At 48.2% G+C, this 26900-nt stretch overlaps 7 non-coding genes and 3 pseudogenes across 7 annotated transcripts; all 10 read left to right on the top strand.

The window, feature by feature from the left end:
- The first annotated feature begins 2402 nt into the window (after positions 1-2402).
- On the top strand, positions 2403-2590 carry LOC142728029 (U2 spliceosomal RNA). Its single transcript, XR_012877436.1, has one exon. It is a non-coding gene; the product is annotated as a U2 spliceosomal RNA (small nuclear RNA).
- Positions 2591-8909: 6319 nt separating this feature from the next.
- On the top strand, positions 8910-9108 carry LOC142727967 (U2 spliceosomal RNA). Its single transcript, XR_012877390.1, has one exon. It is a non-coding gene; the product is annotated as a U2 spliceosomal RNA (small nuclear RNA).
- A 1286-nt stretch (positions 9109-10394) lies between these two features.
- LOC142728000 (U2 spliceosomal RNA) lies at positions 10395-10585 on the top strand. The gene has a single exon (XR_012877410.1). It is a non-coding gene; the product is annotated as a U2 spliceosomal RNA (small nuclear RNA).
- A 1286-nt stretch (positions 10586-11871) lies between these two features.
- On the top strand, positions 11872-12062 carry LOC142728001 (U2 spliceosomal RNA). Its single transcript, XR_012877411.1, has one exon. It is a non-coding gene; the product is annotated as a U2 spliceosomal RNA (small nuclear RNA).
- Positions 12063-13348: 1286 nt separating this feature from the next.
- LOC142727981 (U2 spliceosomal RNA) lies at positions 13349-13459 on the top strand (annotated as a pseudogene).
- A 2230-nt stretch (positions 13460-15689) lies between these two features.
- Positions 15690-15865, top strand: LOC142727963 (U2 spliceosomal RNA; annotated as a pseudogene).
- Positions 15866-17151: 1286 nt separating this feature from the next.
- Positions 17152-17342, top strand: LOC142728003 (U2 spliceosomal RNA). The gene has a single exon (XR_012877412.1). It is a non-coding gene; the product is annotated as a U2 spliceosomal RNA (small nuclear RNA).
- Positions 17343-18628: 1286 nt separating this feature from the next.
- LOC142728005 (U2 spliceosomal RNA) lies at positions 18629-18819 on the top strand. The gene has a single exon (XR_012877414.1). It is a non-coding gene; the product is annotated as a U2 spliceosomal RNA (small nuclear RNA).
- A 1286-nt stretch (positions 18820-20105) lies between these two features.
- Positions 20106-20296, top strand: LOC142728006 (U2 spliceosomal RNA). The gene has a single exon (XR_012877415.1). It is a non-coding gene; the product is annotated as a U2 spliceosomal RNA (small nuclear RNA).
- Positions 20297-21582: 1286 nt separating this feature from the next.
- LOC142727977 (U2 spliceosomal RNA) lies at positions 21583-21684 on the top strand (annotated as a pseudogene).
- Positions 21685-26900: the final 5216 nt, after the last annotated feature.

The following is a 26900-nucleotide window of genomic DNA, read 5'->3' on the forward strand; positions in this document are numbered from 1 at the left end:
GGTATCACTAATCATCTTGATCCTGCAGGTACGGAGGCTATGGATGTACCCCTGACGGTGGAGGAACTGCTCTCTGCCGCTAAATCCTTCAGACCCGGCAGGACCCCGGGCAGTGATGGTCTCCCAGCAGAGCTCTATGTAGCGCTGGGGGACTTGATCAGTCCGGACCTGCTGGAGCTCTATGAGGAGATGGTGGTGGAGGGTAGAATGCCACCGTCCTTGAGAGAAGGCATGATCACGATCTTGTATAAGCGGAAGGGGGAGAGATGTGACCTGAAAAACTGGCGTCCCATCTCTCTCCTGAACGTGGACTACAAGATCCTCGCCAAAGTATTGGCCAACAGACTGAAGGTTGTCATCGGACAGATCATCGGATCGGACCAAACCTGCGGCATTCCTGGCCGTAGGGTGGCCGACAGTCTTGCCCTGGTGAGGGACACGGTGCATTACATGCAAAGCCGCCGTACACACGCGGCCCTGGTCAGTCTGGATCAGGAGAAGGCTTTTGACCGGGTCTCTCACGAATTCATGGGTAAGGCTCTGCGTAGGCTGCGGCTTGGCAGGTTGTTCTGTTTGTATGTTAACCTGATGTATTGCGACATTTACAGCTCGGTGCTGGTGAACGGCTGGAAGACTGACCCCTTTCCTGTATCGTCGGGGGTTAGACAAGGCTGTCCTCTTTCACCTCTCCTTTTTGTTTGTGTTATAGAGCTCTTCGCAGAGGCTATCCGGCAGAATGGAGAGATCAGAGGGATCACCGCACCAGGTCCAGGACACTTCGAGGTCAAATGCTCGCTGTACATGGACGACGTGACCGTCTTCTGCGCTGACCAGAGTTCGGTGACTGCACTCGTCCAGACCTGTGAGGAGTTCGGACGCGCTTCAGGGGCAAAAGTCAACTGCGGGAAGTCGGAAGCCATGCTCTTCGGAAAGTGGTACCTGCCTTCTCCTGCCTCCTTCCCGTTTACTATCAAGCCGGACTTCATCAAAATTCTGGGAGTCTGGTTCGGTAAGGAAGGTGCAGCCCTAAAGTCGTGGGAAGAACGCTTGGCCAAAGTCAACCAAAGGATCGGACTGTGGAGCCTCAGACAACTCACTATTGAGGGCAAAGCAATGGTCCTGCGTAACGAAGTCTTGCCTGTGCTACAATACACTGCACAGGCATGGCCCCCTCTTGCCACCGTCTCGAGGGCCATTACCAGGACTGTGTTTCGCTTCATCTGGGGCTCGAAAATGGACAGAGTAAAGCGGACTGTTATGTACAAGGAGCCCCGCAAAGGTGGGAAGGGTATACCCGACATTCCCACTCTGCTGCGGATCGCTTTTGTATGTGACTGTGTTCGTAGGACTCTGAGGACAGCAAACGGCTCTGCGGGCAAGGCCATGTCCCGCTACTTCCTCCTTCCCCTCTGGCGAGGTTTTGGCTGGGACAAGTGGGACAGCTCCTTCCCTTACAACTGGCACGCTCCCTGGTTCTACGGAGATGTCGTCCGGTTTGTGAGGGAGCATCAACTGGAGGGTCTTAAGCCCGACTTGTGGAAACCTAAGACGATCCACAAGCACATCAGAGCAAAGGACTCACTGGAGTCTGTTCCAGGGCTTCATGCCGACACGTTGGAGACTGTTTGGACTAACGTGTCATCTGGCAGGTTGACCAACGGGCACAAGGACATTTCATGGATGGCCATCCAGGGAGGACTGCCTCTTAGGTCATTCATGCATGCCCGCAACCTGTGCAAGACCCGGTACTGCCCCAGGTGCCCCTTCACGGAGGAAACATCTTTGCACATTTTCTGGCAGTGCCCCTTTGCACAGGGTCTGTTGAAAGCCTTGGAACATGAACTCAAGGACTCAGTACCCAGGAACAGACTGTCGTACCGCTCGGTACTTTATGGACTATTTCCTGGGAATACCACGGATGGAGCAATCCAGGAAGCCTGGCGCCTTATGAACTGCTTTAAGGACGCTATATGGTTTGCCAGGAACCGTCTGATTTTGCGGAGAGAGAGTGTGTCCGTCCAGGACTGCCGCAGGCTGATCCACAGCCTGCTCAGAGACTATTCCACCTGGGACAGCCCGGACGTCGATGAGGAAGAGGACTGATACTCCCCTTCCCCCCACTCTCCCTTCTTGTGTGTTGTCTTTCAATAAAGCTTCGGGCCTGTGATTTCCCCCTTCCCTATCCCCTCCTACCCACTCCCCTATCCCATCACTTGTCTGTAATGCTTTGTTGTTTGGCGTTAGTGAATGCAAGAATGTTAGTGTAGCATGTGGTGTAATGTATAGCATAGGCTAGCCTGTACTGTGTATTATACTGTAATGTTATGTTTGACGACTGTTATTATTTATTATTTGCTGCTTCATGGCTTGCGCTGCGTCGCAGTAATGTTTGTATGATGACGATTGATTGTCAATAAAGCAATTTTCAATCAAAAAATCTGTTCTTATCAGTTTAATATCTGATACGTCCCCTATCTGGGGACCATATATTAAATGGATTTTTAGAACAGGGAGATGGAAATAGAGCTTGCTCTGTCCACTCCACGCATTGACCTGGTATTGCAGTATTTCCAGGACCGGTGCACCCTTCCCTTATGTGTTGACTAAAATCAGATTCCAAAAGTGTTTTTTCTCTTTGCCATTGTTTCTGTCTTTCTGAAGGGATCTCCCCTTTTAATCCCATTATTTCAACACCTGTTGGACAATGCATTTGTACAGTCATGTGTGATAATGAGCTCATTTATTAAATGCAATTAATGAATACATTGCCACCTCTTGTTGTGTGTGTGTGTGTGTGTGTCTTCTGTGTTTCTGTGTTTCCGGCATTTCACATTGGAACAGCTCATTCACCTTCCTTGTCTTCTCTCCGCCCTCCCTCCCTCCCTCCCTCCTAGGTAAGTTAAAGAGCTGCACCTGAGCCAGCCACTGATTGATGCAGCACCACAGTCAAATAGTGGAGTGGAGTGGAGTAGGGGAACAGCAAACAGCCATTAAAGCAGCCAGCCGCCTACCCGCCACAATGGACCTACCTGTGTACACTAGGTGGATGTGATGGAATGTACTGTCGTCCCTACATTTCAAGAAGAAGTAAGAATTGCAGTTGCAACAAACCCTTGCTTGCCTACAAAGAGAGCAGCAATTTGGATTTGTTACTATGTTACCTGGAAGAATAACAAACTGTGCAAGGATGGAGGTTGTAGGAGCAAAGAGAAGTTGTCTGTAAAGTTGGTGGATGCCTATTTTCCATTTTGCAGTCCCTTGTCTCCCTCTTGTGGCCTCCTGGAGGCAAATAAATGTGCAAAAAAAAGACAGCCTGGCGGCCGGCTGTTGCAGTGTTGCCCTCTCAGGCAACACTGAGTGACTGACTGAGCCTCACAGTCTTATATAAAGTTCAGACGGAACTTTGCACGTGTCATAGTGGAGCCCTCAGGATTCCAGAGCCAGCTTTCTGACATCATAATGGGGCCTGCCTCAGAGATAAAAGCCTGGGCCCAGGCAGTGTTGTTCAGTGCTGCTCAGCAGGCAGCACAGGACTGGATTAAAGCTGATACAAGGTGTGAAGGAACAAGGGGTGGCTGTGGGCATGCACTTGCTGCCGCTGCCAGTGTTTATCTGCATGGCAGGAGGGCATTTGGGCGTTGCCAGGAAGGCGTTTTTATGTAGATTCCTCCTCTTTCAGCACTGCATTGTGGTGCAAGCAAAAGAAGCAAATCCTGTCTGGCTTCCTCTCCGGCCTTTATTCACCTCCCGCTTAGTAGCTGTAAATGTGTGTGAGCCTGCAGGGCCCCATGGAATTGCCTAGGAGTAGGCTGAATCGCTGCAAGGGGTGAACAGCAGTATGGGACAGGCTCGGGCAAGGCAAGGGCCGCTCGGGTTATCGCTTCTCGGCCTTTTGGCTCAGATCAGGTTTATTGCCTGGTCTGGGCCGGGGGTTCGGTCTTTCGTGGAGTCCTCTCCGACGTTTTTGGGAGCGATCACCGTGCCGTTGGGCATTCCATATCAAGATGGCAGCAGTGCGGAATACTATTCGTTTTGTGGTAAATGAGCAGAGGAGAGACGAAGTGGATACTGGGCACATCATTGAGAACATCCTTCTGGACCTGGCTGGAGTTAAGTTGGTAGAGGTATTCTGTATCCAAGCTTTCAGCAATATTGCTACGTATGATGTATCCTTTTTTGAGGCCGCCTACTGTCTAAATGTTTTTCAGTTGCTCAAGGAGAAACACATGCATGAGGCTTTAACATCTATTGAAGTGCAACCTCTTTTTTCAGCAGTGGAGAAATGTATTACCATCCACATGTATAACCCATTTCTGGATAGAAGGCTGGTCAGGGCCTTTTTAGCTCACTACTGTACCCATGTTAGAGGTGGTGTGGAGCAGAAGAATCTATGGGGAGTTTTCAATGGTGATATCAAGTACTGGGTCAGGCTGAAACCTGACTCCAGCTGTATTGGAGGAGTGATGAATCCTCCTGCTAATTTTTCAATTGGTGGTAATAAGGGGTATCTGTATTACCAAGATATGCCATGCTTTTGCAGATCATGTTTTTCCTACGGGCATACCAAAGATGCATGTAAAGGCAAGGTTTGCAGAAATTGCAAGGAAACCGGACATGAGGCTAGTGCATGTATTTCCCCATCCAGGTGTGATATTTGTGGTTTGCCTGGCCATACCTGTAGGAAATGTCCAAAGGTGTTTCCTTTCTTAGGACAAGAGAGAAGAACATGGGGCAGACAGGTGAGAACAACAAGTTCCCTTGCTGCCTCTTCTGAGGAAATTTCAGAGCCTGCTGGCAGTGTTTCTGTGTCTGCTTGTCAGGACCCAGGGAAAGCTGTATTAGGAGAGGTTCTAACCTCACATACTAACAGCATGGAGTTGGGTGTGGTCCCTCCTGCAGAGCAAAGTGTTGATGAAGCACCTGGGGTTATACCTATGGAAGGTGAAGACACAGCGCCACCTATTGGGTGTGCTTCCCCTGATGATGGTGCAAGTATGCAAATTTTGTCTTTTTCTAGCCCAGAGTCAAAAATGGAAGACTCAGCTAAAGTGGAGTGGTCAATATCGGAGGAGGACGAGAAGGAGGCCAGGATGCCTAGTGCCACTAGTGCGGAAATCTTCCATAAAGTTGTCTCAAAAAGGGGGAAGTCTGGAAAAGCGGTGAAGAGACTGAAGATAGGCTTGTTGGAAGATTCGGCTCATGCAAATCCTTTCTCATTGTTGGACAGTGACTCTAGTTCTAGCCCTAAGTCATCTGAGGTGGCCTCAGAAGTACCCAGCTCTCCTGGGGAAGGTTTCCTCAGTGAAGTCAATGTGGCGAATCTGGAAAGAGCGATGTATTTCCCTGGGACGTGATATGTTCTGGTTTTTCATGGCTTTCCATTGCACTAACCATACTATGCCCGCATGTCTTTGAGATTAAAAATTGTCTCACAAAATGTACGGGTGTTCTCCTCTGCTCACAAGCGTGCTGCAGTCCTGGACTTTTTGGCCTCTAAGGGCAGTGACATTGTTTGCGTACAAGAATGTGGTTTATCAAAAATGCCTAGGAAAGAAGAATGGAAGTTTGGGGAAGCAATTTGGTCTTTTTCTTCCACAAATAGGAATGATGGAATTGGTATCCTCTTCAAAAATAATGAGTTTGTCATCAAACAGACTCAAATTATACAGGAAGGAAGATGTGTCTGCGTGTTACTAGCCTATAAGGGGTGGCAGTTTAGGCTAATCAATATCTATGGCCATGCTGTGAAAACTGATAGGTTGGCACTTTTTGATAGTTTAAAATTTTTTCTACACGGTAAAGTTCCTGTCATTATTGTTGGTGACATTAACTGTATCCTGGAGAAGCAGGCCCGAGCTGGGTCCACAGAGTCTAATGTGGATGTCACTGGAGTTTTGTGGAATAAAATTTTGCAGGACTTTGCTTTGCAGGACGCTGTCACCAGGAAACCAGGTCCATTTACCTATCATGCCGATGACGGAAGAACGGATTCTCGTCTGGATTTTTTCTTTTTTTCTACCTCTGCAATGAAATGTGTAGATTATGCGCAGGAGAGAGTGTGGTTTTCAGATCACGAGTGTTTGTTGGGGGTTTTTGTTATAAATAATTTCTTTTATGGTAGAGGGGTATGGAAGATGAATGTCAGTTTTCTGTGTGATGAAAGGGTAAAAACTAGGTTTGGGAAAAAATATGGTTTTTGGGCTAGAAAGAAAAGTTCTTTCTCTAATGTGTGTGAATGGTGGGTATGGGTGAAAAAAAAGATTGGTGGGTTTTTTAGACAGATAGGATATAGAAGAGCGAGAAGGAAAAGATTGCAATATTTACGCTTTAACATGCGGATGACGTTCCTTCAACAATGTAAAAATTTGGGTATGGATGTAAGACACGATTTGGAAAAAACAAAAAAAGATATTAAGGAGTGGTTCCGAGAAAAAGGGAAAGAAATAATATTTAGGTCTAAGGTGGAGGTTAGAGATAATCACGAGAAATGTACTAGATTTTTCTTTAAAAAAATGTGTGGTGGAAAAAGTGGAATGAATGTGTTACTGGATAAGGATGATAAAGAGGTGTTTGGTAAGGATGTGATTGATGTGGTGTCTGATTTTTATAAACAACTGTATGATGTGAAGAAGTGTGATTTGGGTGATGATGAGGAGTTTCTGGATATTGTGTGTAATTTTGTTCCTGAAAGTGAATGTGAGTCTTTGCTTGGTGAGATTATGGATGGTGAAATAAAGGATGTGGTGGGAAGTATGGCTAAAAATAAGTCTCCAGGGATCGATGGAATACCAGCTGAGTTCTATGGGAAATATTGGGACATAATTGGGAAGGATGTTATAGATGTTATGAGAGTGTTGTTTTCTGGGACGAATATGTGTGATGTGATGAAGAAGGGTATGGTAGTTCTGTTGCATAAAAAAGGAGATAAGAGGCGTTTAGAAAACTGGCGACCAATTACTTTGCTGAATACGGATTATAAAATTTTTGCCAAGCTGATTGCGAATCGTATGAGAAATGTGATTGGGTGTGTGATTGATGAGGATCAGGTATGTGCGGTACCAAAAAGGAAATTGCATGAGAATATGGCGTTGGTGCGGGATATGCTTGAGGATTGTAAGGGTCGGAATAAGAAGGTGATTGTGTGTGCGTTAGATTTTGAGAAAGCGTTTGATCGTGTGGCGCATGTGTTTTTGTTTAAAGTGTTAGAGAGAATGGGTTTTCCGGTTCAGTTTGTGAGTTTGTTGAAGAATTTATACGCGAATGCAAAGAGTTGTGTGCAGGTGAATGGGTTTTTTTCCGAATCATTTAGTATTATGTCTGGTGTGCGACAGGGTTGTCCGTTGTCTCCCATCCTATTTATTTGTGCGATTGAACCATTGTTGCAAATGATTAGAAATGATAAGGTTGTGAAAGGTTTGGTGGTGCCCGGGTGTGATGGAAAACGTGTGAAAGCTTTGGGATATATGGATGATATTTGTGTATTGTGTGATTCAGTGTATGATATGTCCAGAGTGAAGTTGATTGTAAACATGTTTTGTATTGCGTCTGCTTTTAAAATAAATTGGGGTAAGAGCAAATTTAAATTTTTTTTCAGTAATGAGCGAGTGAGTGATTCTGATATGGAACAGGTGGATGGTGTGAAAATTTTGGGTATTGTGTTTGATGATGAGTTGAAAGGGAGAGAAAGTTGGGATGAGTTAGGTGGTAGGATTGTGAGAAAGTTGGAAATGTGGAGAATGAGGGATCTTTCTTTTTCGGGGAAGGTTTTAATTGTCAAAAGTATTATTCTACCTATGATTTTATATGTTGCTCTGGTTTTTCCTCCTGCTGTTGATATGTTAAAAAAAGTGAATAGAGTTTTGTTCCTTTTTTTATGGGGGAGCGGGATTGAGAAGGCAAAGAGAGAAATTCTAATGAAAAGCAGACGAAATGGAGGCCTTGATTTCCCAAATTTGGAGATCTTCATTGGAATTAATTGTGTACGGTTTTTTGTAGAGCTTTTATTTAAAGAATCCAAGGCTTCCAGAATGTCGAAGTATCTAGCTGGAACGGTGATTCAGCGTCTAAGGTGGGAAAAACGTAATTTATGTAAACCAATTGCTTTTCAGTGCACAGGGTGGTATTTGTATGTTGAAAAATTTATTAAAAAGTTCCAGCTAGAGGATGTAAGAATGGAGAGATTTTTGAGCGAAAAGAATGTTGTGAGAAGTATGTGTATGAATAATGTGATGTGTTCTGTAAATGGTTTGAATTCGATGGAGTCTAAGTCTGTGTGGAAGAAGATTGTTACGTATGATGTGTCAAATAAGCAGAAAGATTTGTTATGGATGTCGGTACATGGAGTGTTGCCTGTAAGGAGTGTGCAGAAAAGAAGAGGTTTGGTTGCATCTGAAAGGTGTCCGAGAGAAGGTTGTGGGGATGATGAGGATGTGAGTCATGTGTTTTGGTCGTGTAAGCATGCAAAGGATGTTTGGAAAAAGTTGAGTGGGTTGTGCGAAGAATTGACTGGTTTGAAGAGTTTGACGTATGAAATTGTCTTGTTTGGTTTGTGTAGTTTGGGTAGTGAAAAGGATAGAGTGTTGTGGATTTTTTTGACTTGTGTGAAAGAGGTATTGTGGAATACGAGGAATTTGAATGTGTATAAAAGAGAAGTATTTGAGATGGAGGATGTGGTTAGTATGGTATTGGCTAAATTTTATTTTTATTATAAATGGGATCTAGAAAAAGGTATGGATGCGGAAGGGATATGGCGAATGTTAAAATGGAGGTATTTAGTTTGAGGAATTTTGTTTGACTTATCTTGTATTTGATGGAAAAATAAAATAATGAACCAGAGTGATGAGATTTTTTGAAAAATAGAGAGGTGGTTTGAACAACTACAGTTCTCGGTTTTATTCAAAAAAACCTGAATGGTTTAATAAAAAAAAAAAAAAAAAAAAAAAAAAAAAAAAAAAATCTGTTCTTATCAGTTTAATATCTGATACGTCCCCTATCTGGGGACCATATATTAAATGGATTTTTAGAACAGGGAGATGGAAATAGAGCTTGCTCTGTCCACTCCACGCATTGACCTGGTATTGCAGTATTTCCAGGACCGGTGCACCCTTCCCTTATGTGTTGACTAAAATCAGATTCCAAAAGTGTTTTTTCTCTTTGCCATTGTTTCTGTCTTTCTGAAGGGATCTCCCCTTTTAATCCCATTATTTCAACACCTGTTGGACAATGCATTTGTACAGTCATGTGTGATAATGAGCTCATTTATTAAATGCAATTAATGAATACATTGCCACCTCTTGTTGTGTGTGTGTGTGTGTGTGTCTTCTGTGTTTCTGTGTTTCCGGCATTTCACATTGGAACAGCTCATTCACCTTCCTTGTCTTCTCTCCGCCCTCCCTCCCTCCCTCCCTCCTAGGTAAGTTAAAGAGCTGCACCTGAGCCAGCCACTGATTGATGCAGCACCACAGTCAAATAGTGGAGTGGAGTGGAGTAGGGGAACAGCAAACAGCCATTAAAGCAGCCAGCCGCCTACCCGCCACAATGGACCTACCTGTGTACACTAGGTGGATGTGATGGAATGTACTGTCGTCCCTACATTTCAAGAAGAAGTAAGAATTGCAGTTGCAACAAACCCTTGCTTGCCTACAAAGAGAGCAGCAATTTGGATTTGTTACTATGTTACCTGGAAGAATAACAAACTGTGCAAGGATGGAGGTTGTAGGAGCAAAGAGAAGTTGTCTGTAAAGTTGGTGGATGCCTATTTTCCATTTTGCAGTCCCTTGTCTCCCTCTTGTGGCCTCCTGGAGGCAAATAAATGTGCAAAAAAAAGACAGCCTGGCGGCCGGCTGTTGCAGTGTTGCCCTCTCAGGCAACACTGAGTGACTGACTGAGCCTCACAGTCTTATATAAAGTTCAGACGGAACTTTGCACGTGTCATAGTGGAGCCCTCAGGATTCCAGAGCCAGCTTTCTGACATCATAATGGGGCCTGCCTCAGAGATAAAAGCCTGGGCCCAGGCAGTGTTGTTCAGTGCTGCTCAGCAGGCAGCACAGGACTGGATTAAAGCTGATACAAGGTGTGAAGGAACAAGGGGTGGCTGTGGGCATGCACTTGCTGCCGCTGCCAGTGTTTATCTGCATGGCAGGAGGGCATTTGGGCGTTGCCAGGAAGGCGTTTTTATGTAGATTCCTCCTCTTTCAGCACTGCATTGTGGTGCAAGCAAAAGAAGCAAATCCTGTCTGGCTTCCTCTCCGGCCTTTATTCACCTCCCGCTTAGTAGCTGTAAATGTGTGTGAGCCTGCAGGGCCCCATGGAATTGCCTAGGAGTAGGCTGAATCGCTGCAAGGGGTGAACAGCAGTATGGGACAGGCTCGGGCAAGGCAAGGGCCGCTCGGGTTATCGCTTCTCGGCCTTTTGGCTAAGATCAAGTGTAGTATCTGTTCTTATCAGTTTAATATCTGATACGTCCCCTATCTGGGGACCATATATTAAATGGATTTTTAGAACAGGGAGATGGAAATAGAGCTTGCTCTGTCCACTCCACGCATTGACCTGGTATTGCAGTATTTCCAGGACCGGTGCACCCTTCCCTTATGTGTTGACTAAAATCAGATTCCAAAAGTGTTTTTTCTCTTTGCCATTGTTTCTGTCTTTCTGAAGGGATCTCCCCTTTTAATCCCATTATTTCAACACCTGTTGGACAATGCATTTGTACAGTCATGTGTGATAATGAGCTCATTTATTAAATGCAATTAATGAATACATTGCCACCTCTTGTTGTGTGTGTGTGTGTGTGTGTCTTCTGTGTTTCTGTGTTTCCGGCATTTCACATTGGAACAGCTCATTCACCTTCCTTGTCTTCTCTCCGCCCTCCCTCCCTCCCTCCCTCCTAGGTAAGTTAAAGAGCTGCACCTGAGCCAGCCACTGATTGATGCAGCACCACAGTCAAATAGTGGAGTGGAGTGGAGTAGGGGAACAGCAAACAGCCATTAAAGCAGCCAGCCGCCTACCCGCCACAATGGACCTACCTGTGTACACTAGGTGGATGTGATGGAATGTACTGTCGTCCCTACATTTCAAGAAGAAGTAAGAATTGCAGTTGCAACAAACCCTTGCTTGCCTACAAAGAGAGCAGCAATTTGGATTTGTTACTATGTTACCTGGAAGAATAACAAACTGTGCAAGGATGGAGGTTGTAGGAGCAAAGAGAAGTTGTCTGTAAAGTTGGTGGATGCCTATTTTCCATTTTGCAGTCCCTTGTCTCCCTCTTGTGGCCTCCTGGAGGCAAATAAATGTGCAAAAAAAAGACAGCCTGGCGGCCGGCTGTTGCAGTGTTGCCCTCTCAGGCAACACTGAGTGACTGACTGAGCCTCACAGTCTTATATAAAGTTCAGACGGAACTTTGCACGTGTCATAGTGGAGCCCTCAGGATTCCAGAGCCAGCTTTCTGACATCATAATGGGGCCTGCCTCAGAGATAAAAGCCTGGGCCCAGGCAGTGTTGTTCAGTGCTGCTCAGCAGGCAGCACAGGACTGGATTAAAGCTGATACAAGGTGTGAAGGAACAAGGGGTGGCTGTGGGCATGCACTTGCTGCCGCTGCCAGTGTTTATCTGCATGGCAGGAGGGCATTTGGGCGTTGCCAGGAAGGCGTTTTTATGTAGATTCCTCCTCTTTCAGCACTGCATTGTGGTGCAAGCAAAAGAAGCAAATCCTGTCTGGCTTCCTCTCCGGCCTTTATTCACCTCCCGCTTAGTAGCTGTAAATGTGTGTGAGCCTGCAGGGCCCCATGGAATTGCCTAGGAGTAGGCTGAATCGCTGCAAGGGGTGAACAGCAGTATGGGACAGGCTCGGGCAAGGCAAGGGCCGCTCGGGTTATCGCTTCTCGGCCTTTTGGCTAAGATCAAGTGTAGTATCTGTTCTTATCAGTTTAATATCTGATACGTCCCCTATCTGGGGACCATATATTAAATGGATTTTTAGAACAGGGAGATGGAAATAGAGCTTGCTCTGTCCACTCCACGCATTGACCTGGTATTGCAGTATTTCCAGGACCGGTGCACCCTTCCCTTATGTGTTGACTAAAATCAGATTCCAAAAGTGTTTTTTCTCTTTGCCATTGTTTCTGTCTTTCTGAAGGGATCTCCCCTTTTAATCCCATTATTTCAACACCTGTTGGACAATGCATTTGTACAGTCATGTGTGATAATGAGCTCATTTATTAAATGCAATTAATGAATACATTGCCACCTCTTGTTGTGTGTGTGTGTGTGTGTGTCTTCTGTGTTTCTGTGTTTCCGGCATTTCACATTGGAACAGCTCATTCACCTTCCTTGTCTTCTCTCCGCCCTCCCTCCCTCCCTCCCTCCTAGGTAAGTTAAAGAGCTGCACCTGAGCCAGCCACTGATTGATGCAGCACCACAGTCAAATAGTGGAGTGGAGTGGAGTAGGGGAACAGCAAACAGCCATTAAAGCAGCCAGCCGCCTACCCGCCACAATGGACCTACCTGTGTACACTAGGTGGATGTGATGGAATGTACTGTCGTCCCTACATTTCAAGAAGAAGTAAGAATTGCAGTTGCAACAAACCCTTGCTTGCCTACAAAGAGAGCAGCAATTTGGATTTGTTACTATGTTACCTGGAAGAATAACAAACTGTGCAAGGATGGAGGTTGTAGGAGCAAAGAGAAGTTGTCTGTAAAGTTGGTGGATGCCTATTTTCCATTTTGCAGTCCCTTGTCTCCCTCTTGTGGCCTCCTGGAGGCAAATAAATGTGCAAAAAAAAGACAGCCTGGCGGCCGGCTGTTGCAGTGTTGCCCTCTCAGGCAACACTGAGTGACTGACTGAGCCTCACAGTCTTATATAAAGTTCAGACGGAACTTTGCACGTGTCATAGTGGAGCCCTCAGGATTCCAGAGCCAGCTTTCTGACATCATAATGGGGCCTGCCTCAGAGATAAAAGCCTGGGCCCAGGCAGTGTTGTTCAGTGCTGCTCAGCAGGCAGCACAGGACTGGATTAAAGCTGATACAAGGTGTGAAGGAACAAGGGGTGGCTGTGGGCATGCACTTGCTGCCGCTGCCAGTGTTTATCTGCATGGCAGGAGGGCATTTGGGCGTTGCCAGGAAGGCGTTTTTATGTAGATTCCTCCTCTTTCAGCACTGCATTGTGGTGCAAGCAAAAGAAGCAAATCCTGTCTGGCTTCCTCTCCGGCCTTTATTCACCTCCCGCTTAGTAGCTGTAAATGTGTGTGAGCCTGCAGGGCCCCATGGAATTGCCTAGGAGTAGGCTGAATCGCTGCAAGGGGTGAACAGCAGTATGGGACAGGCTCGGGCAAGGCAAGGGCCGCTCGGGTTATCGCTTCTCGGCCTTTTGGCTAAGATCAAGTGTAGTACTTTAGGGTATTGCCTTGTTTCTTGGTCAGGAGGTGCCCTGGTACCCTTTTCCTTGGCCTGGGGGGATCGTTTCTCTTAGGAGAGACTTCACCCCTCTGCTGCTATTGGGGAGGAGGATTAGTCCAGGGCAACGGGGAGCGATCACCTGCCTGGTACTCCGGTACTGAAGGTATTTCTTTGGAGATTGCTGGAATTCTTTTGGAGCAGGATGGAGGAAATTCCCGAACATATGCGAACCAGGAATGCGGTCCGGTTTTTCGTGGAGGAATCTGAGAGGCAAAGGAAGGATTTGGAGTACATCACGAAGGTCCTTTTGTTGGATTTCTTTCAGCTGGAGAGATCGTGCATTTTGGCGGTGATGGACTATCCGAGGAGAGGGTGCTTTGACGTTACCTTCGCTACAGAAGAAATTTATTCAGATTTTTTGGAACGCTTGAAGGAAGGTAAAAGGGACCCAAGACTTGTGGGTGTGAAGGTAACACCACATTTTGTGCCAAACAAGAAGTTGGTGGTCGTAAAGATGTTTTCGCCTTACGTGGAGGAAGAGGACATTAAGTCATTTCTCACTAAGTTTTGTGAGGAGGTGGTGGGAAAGGGGAAAGTGTTTAACCCCTTTGGATTTTGGACTGGGAAATGGAAATTTCTTTGTAAATTTGTGAGAATTGGTGAATCTAGAAACCTATTGTTTCCTCCAGCGCGGTTTAAGATTGGAAGTGCATGTGGAAATTTATTTTTTTTGGGAATGGATATGTTTTGTTTGAATTGTAAAGATTATGGTCATGAGAGAGAAACGTGTGAGAAAGTAATGTGTACAAAATGTCTGCAAGAGGGGCATAAGTATAATGAATGTCAGAAAGGGAAAGTATGTAATATGTGTGGAGAGGAGGGGCACATATTCAAATCATGCCCAAAGAAAAGCAAACGTGAGGTACAAGAGGAAAATAAGAAGATAGTCAAAAGAAAGGAAGCGGAAGTTAGTTTGGAAGAAGGAAAGCTTCAGAAATTGGAAGGAAGTGGGCAAAGTGATGAGAAAAAAAGGAAAAAAGCAGAGAGAAAGAAAAAAAGTGTCATTTCAGAAGAGGAAAGAGCAGAAAGAGACAGGTTACTGGAAGAAGTAGAGCAGTTACGTAGTAAAATTAATTTTGAAAAAATGCGGAGAAGGGTGCGGCTCTGTGTAAGAGAAAATTTACCAGGGTTTCTTGAACGGTATGGTGTGCCAACGTGGTTAGCGTGCATTGTAAACTGTGAATGGGATGGTAATGATTTGCAGGAACATTTAGTGGATATGTTAGGAACTATTGCTGTTAAAAAAGGAATGTTTTTTTGATTTCTTAAAAGGAAAAAAGGAAAGAGGAAAACAAAAGTTAATTATACGTTTTCAGTTTTCATTGTGATGATCTAAGTCTTTTTTATTTTGAATTTTATGATTTTTAAGACGTGATCTGAATGAAAGGAAAAAAAAAAAAAAAAAAAAAAAAAAAATCTGTTCTTATCAGTGGGGGTTAGTAATCATCCCTGCCGATGGTACGTGGGCCATCGTAGGGGGATGACAGAACGCCGAGGTGAGGGCAGGGAACCACAACGGTCATCGCTCTGGTGTACGCATTTGGTTTAAAGGTACCATTTGTAGGTGACCAGGCGACCGCCGGATCGAGGTCATTAGGCCGGGTAGTTTGGAAGCCCGAGTTGCTATGTGCCCCAGGGCTGGTGACCCTGGGGTGCCCTAACTCACTGGGGGTGGGATCCCACTGAGTGAAGGCACACTTGCACGCACTCTCTTTCACGCTATATGAGCACACACCTTTATTCTCCCGGCCTTCTGGCTGGGAGATGAGGAATTTTTTTATACCTGGCGGATGTCCAGGCTGTATCACAGCGCACATCCACTTATTTAATTTTGTTTTTCACTGTGTGTTTGTCACGTTTGTCACAAGGATTTTGGGATGCGGTGCCCTTTTGGGACCCTCCTGAGGTCTAGGGGGAAAATGTGTGGCCTTCTGGTTCCTTTTTCCCCTGCAACCTGGCCTCCCTTCTTCGGAGGGGAGGTGCAACTAGGATGCAGGCTCCTAGGTGGACACTGGGGTGGCAGCCCAGGTAGAAGCCTAGGAGTGTGTTTGGGTCTCCCTAAGCTCCGGCGAGGGGGGACCATCGATCCTTGATCCTCTAGGCCTATGGTTTGGAGGGTCAGGGAATGGTTATGCGGGGCCTCTCTCTTTTAAGAGAAGGGCTGCGATAGACCGCATCCTTGTGCACTTTTTGTGTGGCACCTCTGCACTTTTTATGCACTTGGGTGATAGAAAGCACGACTCGGGCTTTCAATAAAAATCTGTTCTTATCAGTTTAATATCTGATACGTCCCCTATCTGGGGACCATATATTAAATGGATTTTTAGAACAGGGAGATGGAAATAGAGCTTGCTCTGTCCACTCCACGCATTGACCTGGTATTGCAGTATTTCCAGGACCGGTGCACCCTTCCCTTATGTGTTGACTAAAATCAGATTCCAAAAGTGTTTTTTCTCTTTGCCATTGTTTCTGTCTTTCTGAAGGGATCTCCCCTTTTAATCCCATTATTTCAACACCTGTTGGACAATGCATTTGTACAGTCATGTGTGATAATGAGCTCATTTATTAAATGCAATTAATGAATACATTGCCACCTCTTGTTGTGTGTGTGTGTGTGTGTGTCTTCTGTGTTTCTGTGTTTCCGGCATTTCACATTGGAACAGCTCATTCACCTTCCTTGTCTTCTCTCCGCCCTCCCTCCCTCCCTCCCTCCTAGGTAAGTTAAAGAGCTGCACCTGAGCCAGCCACTGATTGATGCAGCACCACAGTCAAATAGTGGAGTGGAGTGGAGTAGGGGAACAGCAAACAGCCATTAAAGCAGCCAGCCGCCTACCCGCCACAATGGACCTACCTGTGTACACTAGGTGGATGTGATGGAATGTACTGTCGTCCCTACATTTCAAGAAGAAGTAAGAATTGCAGTTGCAACAAACCCTTGCTTGCCTACAAAGAGAGCAGCAATTTGGATTTGTTACTATGTTACCTGGAAGAATAACAAACTGTGCAAGGATGGAGGTTGTAGGAGCAAAGAGAAGTTGTCTGTAAAGTTGGTGGATGCCTATTTTCCATTTTGCAGTCCCTTGTCTCCCTCTTGTGGCCTCCTGGAGGCAAATAAATGTGCAAAAAAAAGACAGCCTGGCGGCCGGCTGTTGCAGTGTTGCCCTCTCAGGCAACACTGAGTGACTGACTGAGCCTCACAGTCTTATATAAAGTTCAGACGGAACTTTGCACGTGTCATAGTGGAGCCCTCAGGATTCCAGAGCCAGCTTTCTGACATCATAATGGGGCCTGCCTCAGAGATAAAAGCCTGGGCCCAGGCAGTGTTGTTCAGTGCTGCTCAGCAGGCAGCACAGGACTGGATTAAAGCTGATACAAGGTGTGAAGGAACAAGGGGTGGCTGTGGGCATGCACTTGCTGCCGCTGCCAGTGTTTATCTGCATGGCAGGAGGGCATTTGGGCGTTGCCAGGAAGGCGTTTTTATGTAGATTCCTCCTCTTTCAGCACTGCATTGTGGTGCAAGCAAAAGAAGCAAATCCTGTCTGGCTTCCTCTCCGGCCTTTATTCACCTCCCGCTTAGTAGCTGTAAATGTGTGTGAGCCTGCAGGGCCCCATGGAATTGCCTAGGAGTAGGCTGAATCGCTGCAAGGGGTGAACAGCAGTATGGGACAGGCTCGGGCAAGGCAAGGGCCGCTCGGGTTATCGCTTCTCGGCCTTTTGGCTAAGATCAAGTGTAGTATCTGTTCTTATCAGTTTAATATCTGATACGTCCCCTATCTGGGGACCATATATTAAATGGATTTTTAGAACAGGGAGATGGAAATAGAGCTTGCTCTGTCCACTCCACGCATTGACCTGGTATTGCAGTATTTCCAGGACCGGTGCACCCTTCCCTTATGTGTTGACTAAAATCAGATTCCAAAAGTGTTTTTTCTCTTTGCCATTGTTTCTGTCTTTCTGAAGGGATCTCCCCTTTTAATCCCATTATTTCAACACCTGTTGGACAATGCATTTGTACAGTCATGTGTGATAATGAGCTCATTTATTAAATGCAATTAATGAATACATTGCCACCTCTTGTTGTGTGTGTGTGTGTGTGTGTCTTCTGTGTTTCTGTGTTTCCGGCATTTCACATTGGAACAGCTCATTCACCTTCCTTGTCTTCTCTCCGCCCTCCCTCCCTCCCTCCCTCCTAGGTAAGTTAAAGAGCTGCACCTGAGCCAGCCACTGATTGATGCAGCACCACAGTCAAATAGTGGAGTGGAGTGGAGTAGGGGAACAGCAAACAGCCATTAAAGCAGCCAGCCGCCTACCCGCCACAATGGACCTACCTGTGTACACTAGGTGGATGTGATGGAATGTACTGTCGTCCCTACATTTCAAGAAGAAGTAAGAATTGCAGTTGCAACAAACCCTTGCTTGCCTACAAAGAGAGCAGCAATTTGGATTTGTTACTATGTTACCTGGAAGAATAACAAACTGTGCAAGGATGGAGGTTGTAGGAGCAAAGAGAAGTTGTCTGTAAAGTTGGTGGATGCCTATTTTCCATTTTGCAGTCCCTTGTCTCCCTCTTGTGGCCTCCTGGAGGCAAATAAATGTGCAAAAAAAAGACAGCCTGGCGGCCGGCTGTTGCAGTGTTGCCCTCTCAGGCAACACTGAGTGACTGACTGAGCCTCACAGTCTTATATAAAGTTCAGACGGAACTTTGCACGTGTCATAGTGGAGCCCTCAGGATTCCAGAGCCAGCTTTCTGACATCATAATGGGGCCTGCCTCAGAGATAAAAGCCTGGGCCCAGGCAGTGTTGTTCAGTGCTGCTCAGCAGGCAGCACAGGACTGGATTAAAGCTGATACAAGGTGTGAAGGAACAAGGGGTGGCTGTGGGCATGCACTTGCTGCCGCTGCCAGTGTTTATCTGCATGGCAGGAGGGCATTTGGGCGTTGCCAGGAAGGCGTTTTTATGTAGATTCCTCCTCTTTCAGCACTGCATTGTGGTGCAAGCAAAAGAAGCAAATCCTGTCTGGCTTCCTCTCCGGCCTTTATTCACCTCCCGCTTAGTAGCTGTAAATGTGTGTGAGCCTGCAGGGCCCCATGGAATTGCCTAGGAGTAGGCTGAATCGCTGCAAGGGGTGAACAGCAGTATGGGACAGGCTCGGGCAAGGCAAGGGCCGCTCGGGTTATCGCTTCTCGGCCTTTTGGCTAAGATCAAGTGTAGTATCTGTTCTTATCAGTTTAATATCTGATACGTCCCCTATCTGGGGACCATATATTAAATGGATTTTTAGAACAGGGAGATGGAAATAGAGCTTGCTCTGTCCACTCCACGCATTGACCTGGTATTGCAGTATTTCCAGGACCGGTGCACCCTTCCCTTATGTGTTGACTAAAATCAGATTCCAAAAGTGTTTTTTCTCTTTGCCATTGTTTCTGTCTTTCTGAAGGGATCTCCCCTTTTAATCCCATTATTTCAACACCTGTTGGACAATGCATTTGTACAGTCATGTGTGATAATGAGCTCATTTATTAAATGCAATTAATGAATACATTGCCACCTCTTGTTGTGTGTGTGTGTGTGTGTGTCTTCTGTGTTTCTGTGTTTCCGGCATTTCACATTGGAACAGCTCATTCACCTTCCTTGTCTTCTCTCCGCCCTCCCTCCCTCCCTCCCTCCTAGGTAAGTTAAAGAGCTGCACCTGAGCCAGCCACTGATTGATGCAGCACCACAGTCAAATAGTGGAGTGGAGTGGAGTAGGGGAACAGCAAACAGCCATTAAAGCAGCCAGCCGCCTACCCGCCACAATGGACCTACCTGTGTACACTAGGTGGATGTGATGGAATGTACTGTCGTCCCTACATTTCAAGAAGAAGTAAGAATTGCAGTTGCAACAAACCCTTGCTTGCCTACAAAGAGAGCAGCAATTTGGATTTGTTACTATGTTACCTGGAAGAATAACAAACTGTGCAAGGATGGAGGTTGTAGGAGCAAAGAGAAGTTGTCTGTAAAGTTGGTGGATGCCTATTTTCCATTTTGCAGTCCCTTGTCTCCCTCTTGTGGCCTCCTGGAGGCAAATAAATGTGCAAAAAAAAGACAGCCTGGCGGCCGGCTGTTGCAGTGTTGCCCTCTCAGGCAACACTGAGTGACTGACTGAGCCTCACAGTCTTATATAAAGTTCAGACGGAACTTTGCACGTGTCATAGTGGAGCCCTCAGGATTCCAGAGCCAGCTTTCTGACATCATAATGGGGCCTGCCTCAGAGATAAAAGCCTGGGCCCAGGCAGTGTTGTTCAGTGCTGCTCAGCAGGCAGCACAGGACTGGATTAAAGCTGATACAAGGTGTGAAGGAACAAGGGGTGGCTGTGGGCATGCACTTGCTGCCGCTGCCAGTGTTTATCTGCATGGCAGGAGGGCATTTGGGCGTTGCCAGGAAGGCGTTTTTATGTAGATTCCTCCTCTTTCAGCACTGCATTGTGGTGCAAGCAAAAGAAGCAAATCCTGTCTGGCTTCCTCTCCGGCCTTTATTCACCTCCCGCTTAGTAGCTGTAAATGTGTGTGAGCCTGCAGGGCCCCATGGAATTGCCTAGGAGTAGGCTGAATCGCTGCAAGGGGTGAACAGCAGTATGGGACAGGCTCGGGCAAGGCAAGGGCCGCTCGGGTTATCGCTTCTCGGCCTTTTGGCTAAGATCAAGTGTAGTATCTGTTCTTATCAGTTTAATATCTGATACGTCCCCTATCTGGGGACCATATATTAAATGGATTTTTAGAACAGGGAGATGGAAATAGAGCTTGCTCTGTCCACTCCACGCATTGACCTGGTATTGCAGTATTTCCAGGACCGGTGCACCCTTCCCTTATGTGTTGACTAAAATCAGATTCCAAAAGTGTTTTTTCTCTTTGCCATTGTTTCTGTCTTTCTGAAGGGATCTCCCCTTTTAATCCCATTATTTCAACACCTGTTGGACAATGCATTTGTACAGTCATGTGTGATAATGAGCTCATTTATTAAATGCAATTAATGAATACATTGCCACCTCTTGTTGTGTGTGTGTGTGTGTGTGTCTTCTGTGTTTCTGTGTTTCCGGCATTTCACATTGGAACAGCTCATTCACCTTCCTTGTCTTCTCTCCGCCCTCCCTCCCTCCCTCCCTCCTAGGTAAGTTAAAGAGCTGCACCTGAGCCAGCCACTGATTGATGCAGCACCACAGTCAAATAGTGGAGTGGAGTGGAGTAGGGGAACAGCAAACAGCCATTAAAGCAGCCAGCCGCCTACCCGCCACAATGGACCTACCTGTGTACACTAGGTGGATGTGATGGAATGTACTGTCGTCCCTACATTTCAAGAAGAAGTAAGAATTGCAGTTGCAACAAACCCTTGCTTGCCTACAAAGAGAGCAGCAATTTGGATTTGTTACTATGTTACCTGGAAGAATAACAAACTGTGCAAGGATGGAGGTTGTAGGAGCAAAGAGAAGTTGTCTGTAAAGTTGGTGGATGCCTATTTTCCATTTTGCAGTCCCTTGTCTCCCTCTTGTGGCCTCCTGGAGGCAAATAAATGTGCAAAAAAAAGACAGCCTGGCGGCCGGCTGTTGCAGTGTTGCCCTCTCAGGCAACACTGAGTGACTGACTGAGCCTCACAGTCTTATATAAAGTTCAGACGGAACTTTGCACGTGTCATAGTGGAGCCCTCAGGATTCCAGAGCCAGCTTTCTGACATCATAATGGGGCCTGCCTCAGAGATAAAAGCCTGGGCCCAGGCAGTGTTGTTCAGTGCTGCTCAGCAGGCAGCACAGGACTGGATTAAAGCTGATACAAGGTGTGAAGGAACAAGGGGTGGCTGTGGGCATGCACTTGCTGCCGCTGCCAGTGTTTATCTGCATGGCAGGAGGGCATTTGGGCGTTGCCAGGAAGGCGTTTTTATGTAGATTCCTCCTCTTTCAGCACTGCATTGTGGTGCAAGCAAAAGAAGCAAATCCTGTCTGGCTTCCTCTCCGGCCTTTATTCACCTCCCGCTTAGTAGCTGTAAATGTGTGTGAGCCTGCAGGGCCCCATGGAATTGCCTAGGAGTAGGCTGAATCGCTGCAAGGGGTGAACAGCAGTATGGGACAGGCTCGGGCAAGGCAAGGGCCGCTCGGGTTATCGCTTCTCGGCCTTTTGGCTAAGATCAAGTGTAGTATCTGTTCTTATCAGTCCTTGTAAGGATAGATAGCTCGGAGAACCACTGGGGGCTATAAACACTAGCTTAGCGATCCAAGAGCGTTCCAGACGAAGCCGGCGACGAACTGCGGAGAAGAACCAGCGAAGACGACGATCCAGAAGGGAGAAGCCGCCATCGAGGAAGAAGCTCCGGGAGATCGCTGCCGGGAAGAAGAAGGAGAACTTCGGAGAAGAGCCGCTGCTGAAGGGGATCTTCGAAGAAGCTCGGCCGCAGAAGAAGAAGCTCGACGAGGAACCGCTGCGGAAGAAATTTCGTGGAAGAACCTCGGCCAGCAAGGAGAAGATTTGCATAGCTCCGCCCCCTTCGGGAAAGAGCTATCGAAGATCCTCCCCAAGCGACAGGAACAGCTGGAAGAAGCCATGGCCTCAACCAGCAACCCTGCCACCCAGAAGGAGAAGGCTGATGGACCAGGTGAGCCGGCCCAGGCCAGGACATCTCCTCCTGAAGCCTCCTCAAGCGGACAGGCCACCAGGAAGCCGAACCAGGCTGCTCCAACCCTGGAGCCCTGGATGAAGCAGACGGTGGCCCTGAAGCTGAAGGAGGTGGACGGGAGAGTGCCGGACATGACGGAAGAAGTGTTCTGCCAGAAGATGCTCCTGGACCAGGGCTTCGCTAAGCCGGAGACCATCAGCATCCAGGCCTTCATGACCGGGATGTTCTTCGTGACCTTCGCTTCGATCAACATCTGCAGAAGGTACTGGGAGATGGTGAAAGCGGCGAGGCCTGAATCCCCTTTCTCTCGCTTTGTGGGCAACTGCCCTGTCCAAAGAGAGGAAAGGCGGGTGACGGTCTCAATGCGGAACCCACACACCCCCGGCAAAGACATCACCACGCTCCTGAAGCGGTTCTGCACAGTGGTGAGGGAACCCACCCACATCCTGAACGGACTCGGCTTCTGGACTGGCAAGTGGTCGGTAATCGTCCGACTGAACAAGGATTCGAGCGCGGAAGACGGCCTCCAGCACCTGCCCCAGTCATTCTCGCTGGGCAACTCCTACGGCCTCATCTATTACCCGGACATGCCGCAGATCTGCAGGAGATGCAGCAAGAAGGGTCATTCGGTGAAGGACTGCAAGGAGGACGCCTGCAAGAACTGCCGGGTAACAGGACACGAGACCAAAGACTGCCCGAAACGGACAATGTGCAACCTCTGCGGACAAGCAGCCCACTCTTACAAGGACTGCCCGAAGAGGGATCGATCCTGGGCAACTGTAGCAGCAAAAGCTCCAGCCAGAGGGAACCCCGCCCCAGCCAGAGCTCCAGCGGCACAGAAGACCGGGAAAAAGAAGGATGGTAAGAAGACGACAGTCCCTCCCCCCCCTCTCCCGGCCCTCCCTCGCCCTACCCTTCCCACCCTCCCTCGCCCGGCCCTCCCCACCCCCCCGTCCCCAACCCCTGTCACCCCCACTGAGGCTCTCACCTTCTCCTACCCACCCATCTCAGTGGTCCTGTCACCTGCACCTCTCCCAACCCAGCCTCCCTTCTCCCCAGCTCCAGCAGCACTAACATCTTCCCCTCCAGCTGCTGGAGTCCTCTCCCTGGAGGATTTTCCCCCTCTTGTCTCCTCAGGTGCCATCCAGAGGAAGAGAAAGGTGAGGGACAGCCCAGCTGCTGAGTCCTCAAAGCGACAAGTCGTGGAAATCTGCGAAGATTCCCTTGCGCAGCAGGAGGAAATGGAGCAGATGGTGGAGGAACTCGTGTCTGAACCTGAGGTCATCGACTTCACAACAGACATCCAGGTGGCTACAATCCTGGAACAATTTTTGTCAGAGGGCCTGCTGGATCTTCCGGACCCGCCAGGCTCCAGAGAGGAGGATCCGCCCGACCGGACTGGTAACTAAGGTGTATCGTTTGCACTGACCTTCTTTATTCTCCCCCATGGCTGCTAAACTTAACATCTTTAGCCTCAATGTGAGGAGTGTTAGAGATAGGACTAGATGTCAGATGGTGCTAACTTTTCTTTCCAAGCAGTCGAGTGATGTATTTATGCTGCAGGAATGTACTCTCCCCTCTTCCAGGTCATACCATCATCTGGCCAGGCAGTGGACCCATGGCCCGTCCTACTGGTCTGGTGGGGGCGACTGTAAGTCTGCAGGGGTTGCCATCCTGATTAGGGGAAGCGTATTTACTGTTGACTCTGTCCAGGAGCTCGTCTGCGGCCGCTTGTTGGTCGTAGACGGTTCCTGGGCGGGAGAGCCGATTAGGCTCATCAACGTGTACGCTCCCCCTATGAAGGCTGAGCGCCTGGAACTATTCCAGACCCTGCGGACCCAGCTCGCCACCACTAGGGCAGTGGTGATGGCCGGGGACTTCAACTGCCCCATCGAAGAGGATGGACGAAGTTCCGGCACTTCAATCAAGCTGGATGTCAGTTCCAAACTGCTTATCGAGATGGTAACCGAAGCATCCTTGCAGGACGTTGTGGGCTCCATGGGGATCGGCTCTGTGAACTATTCATGGAGCCGACCCGATGGCTCACTTCGTTCTCGGATTGACTTTGTGTTCACCTCCCGGGCAGTCAAGCAGCATGGGCACTCCATGGTCCCCTGCTTCTTCTCTGACCACAGGGCCATTCTCTTCCAGGGTGCCATCGGCCACGGTTTTCCTCCCGGCCCTGGCTCCTGGAAGCTGAATTGTGCCCTGCTGGAAAGAGAGGAGGTACTGGCGGAACTTAGAGACGCCTATATTGTTTGGAGGAATGATAAAGTTTTCTTTGACAAAACCTGTAACTGGTGGGAATATGTTAAAGTTGAATTTCGTTGTTTCTTTCAGGCAAAAAGTCGTCAACAGGCGTGTGAGAGGAAGAGAGACTTCAGAGAGATGCAGCGTCAGCTGCGATCCCTGCAAGACCTCCTTCAATGCGGCTGGGACGTCAGGAAGGAGCTGGAGGAAGCCAAAAAGGGCCTGAAAAGGCACTTTGAGGAGGAATCCAAGCGAATTGTCTTTCGTTCCAAGGTGGAGAACCTGGAGAAGGGTGAGAAATGTAACTCGTTCTTTTTCAGGAAACTCCATGCCGGCCACACGCCCCTGAAGGAACTCCGAGATGAGACCGGAAACATGCATTCTGGGAAGAAGGAGGTGATGGGAGTCGTCACAGACTACTACCGAAGCCTCTACTCCCGGAAAACCACTGACCCCGAAGCCGCCGATAAATTCCTGTCAGGTATCACTAATCATCTTGATCCTGCAGGTACGGAGGCTATGGATGTACCCCTGACGGTGGAGGAACTGCTCTCTGCCGCTAAATCCTTCAGACCCGGCAGGACCCCGGGCAGTGATGGTCTCCCAGCAGAGCTCTATGTAGCGCTGGGGGACTTGATCAGTCCGGACCTGCTGGAGCTCTATGAGGAGATGGTGGTGGAGGGTAGAATGCCACCGTCCTTGAGAGAAGGCATGATCACGATCTTGTATAAGCGGAAGGGGGAGAGATGTGACCTGAAAAACTGGCGTCCCATCTCTCTCCTGAACGTGGACTACAAGATCCTCGCCAAAGTATTGGCCAACAGACTGAAGGTTGTCATCGGACAGATCATCGGATCGGACCAAACCTGCGGCATTCCTGGCCGTAGGGTGGCCGACAGTCTTGCCCTGGTGAGGGACACGGTGCATTACATGCAAAGCCGCCGTACACACGCGGCCCTGGTCAGTCTGGATCAGGAGAAGGCTTTTGACCGGGTCTCTCACGAATTCATGGGTAAGGCTCTGCGTAGGCTGCGGCTTGGCAGGTTGTTCTGTTTGTATGTTAACCTGATGTATTGCGACATTTACAGCTCGGTGCTGGTGAACGGCTGGAAGACTGACCCCTTTCCTGTATCGTCGGGGGTTAGACAAGGCTGTCCTCTTTCACCTCTCCTTTTTGTTTGTGTTATAGAGCTCTTCGCAGAGGCTATCCGGCAGAATGGAGAGATCAGAGGGATCACCGCACCAGGTCCAGGACACTTCGAGGTCAAATGCTCGCTGTACATGGACGACGTGACCGTCTTCTGCGCTGACCAGAGTTCGGTGACTGCACTCGTCCAGACCTGTGAGGAGTTCGGACGCGCTTCAGGGGCAAAAGTCAACTGCGGGAAGTCGGAAGCCATGCTCTTCGGAAAGTGGTACCTGCCTTCTCCTGCCTCCTTCCCGTTTACTATCAAGCCGGACTTCATCAAAATTCTGGGAGTCTGGTTCGGTAAGGAAGGTGCAGCCCTAAAGTCGTGGGAAGAACGCTTGGCCAAAGTCAACCAAAGGATCGGACTGTGGAGCCTCAGACAACTCACTATTGAGGGCAAAGCAATGGTCCTGCGTAACGAAGTCTTGCCTGTGCTACAATACACTGCACAGGCATGGCCCCCTCTTGCCACCGTCTCGAGGGCCATTACCAGGACTGTGTTTCGCTTCATCTGGGGCTCGAAAATGGACAGAGTAAAGCGGACTGTTATGTACAAGGAGCCCCGCAAAGGTGGGAAGGGTATACCCGACATTCCCACTCTGCTGCGGATCGCTTTTGTATGTGACTGTGTTCGTAGGACTCTGAGGACAGCAAACGGCTCTGCGGGCAAGGCCATGTCCCGCTACTTCCTCCTTCCCCTCTGGCGAGGTTTTGGCTGGGACAAGTGGGACAGCTCCTTCCCTTACAACTGGCACGCTCCCTGGTTCTACGGAGATGTCGTCCGGTTCGTGAGGGAGCATCAACTGGAGGGTCTTAAGCCCGACTTGTGGAAACCTAAGACGATCCACAAGCACATCAGAGCAAAGGACTCACTGGAGTCTGTTCCAGGGCTTCATGCCGACACGTTGGAGACTGTTTGGACTAACGTGTCATCTGGCAGGTTGACCAACGGGCACAAGGACATTTCATGGATGGCCATCCAGGGAGGACTGCCTCTTAGGTCATTCATGCATGCCCGCAACCTGTGCAAGACCCGGTACTGCCCCAGGTGCCCCTTCACGGAGGAAACATCTTTGCACATTTTCTGGCAGTGCCCCTTTGCACAGGGTCTGTTGAAAGCCTTGGAACATGAACTCAAGGACTCAGTACCCAGGAACAGACTGTCGTACCGCTCGGTACTTTATGGACTATTTCCTGGGAATACCACGGATGGAGCAATCCAGGAAGCCTGGCGCCTTATGAACTGCTTTAAGGACGCTATATGGTTTGCCAGGAACCGTCTGATTTTGCGGAGAGAGAGTGTGTCCGTCCAGGACTGCCGCAGGCTGATCCACAGCCTGCTCAGAGACTATTCCACCTGGGACAGC

The sequence above is a fragment of the Rhinoderma darwinii genome, unplaced genomic scaffold, assembly GCF_050947455.1.
Source record: "Rhinoderma darwinii isolate aRhiDar2 unplaced genomic scaffold, aRhiDar2.hap1 Scaffold_658, whole genome shotgun sequence".
Classification (NCBI taxonomy): domain Eukaryota; kingdom Metazoa; phylum Chordata; class Amphibia; order Anura; family Rhinodermatidae; genus Rhinoderma; species Rhinoderma darwinii.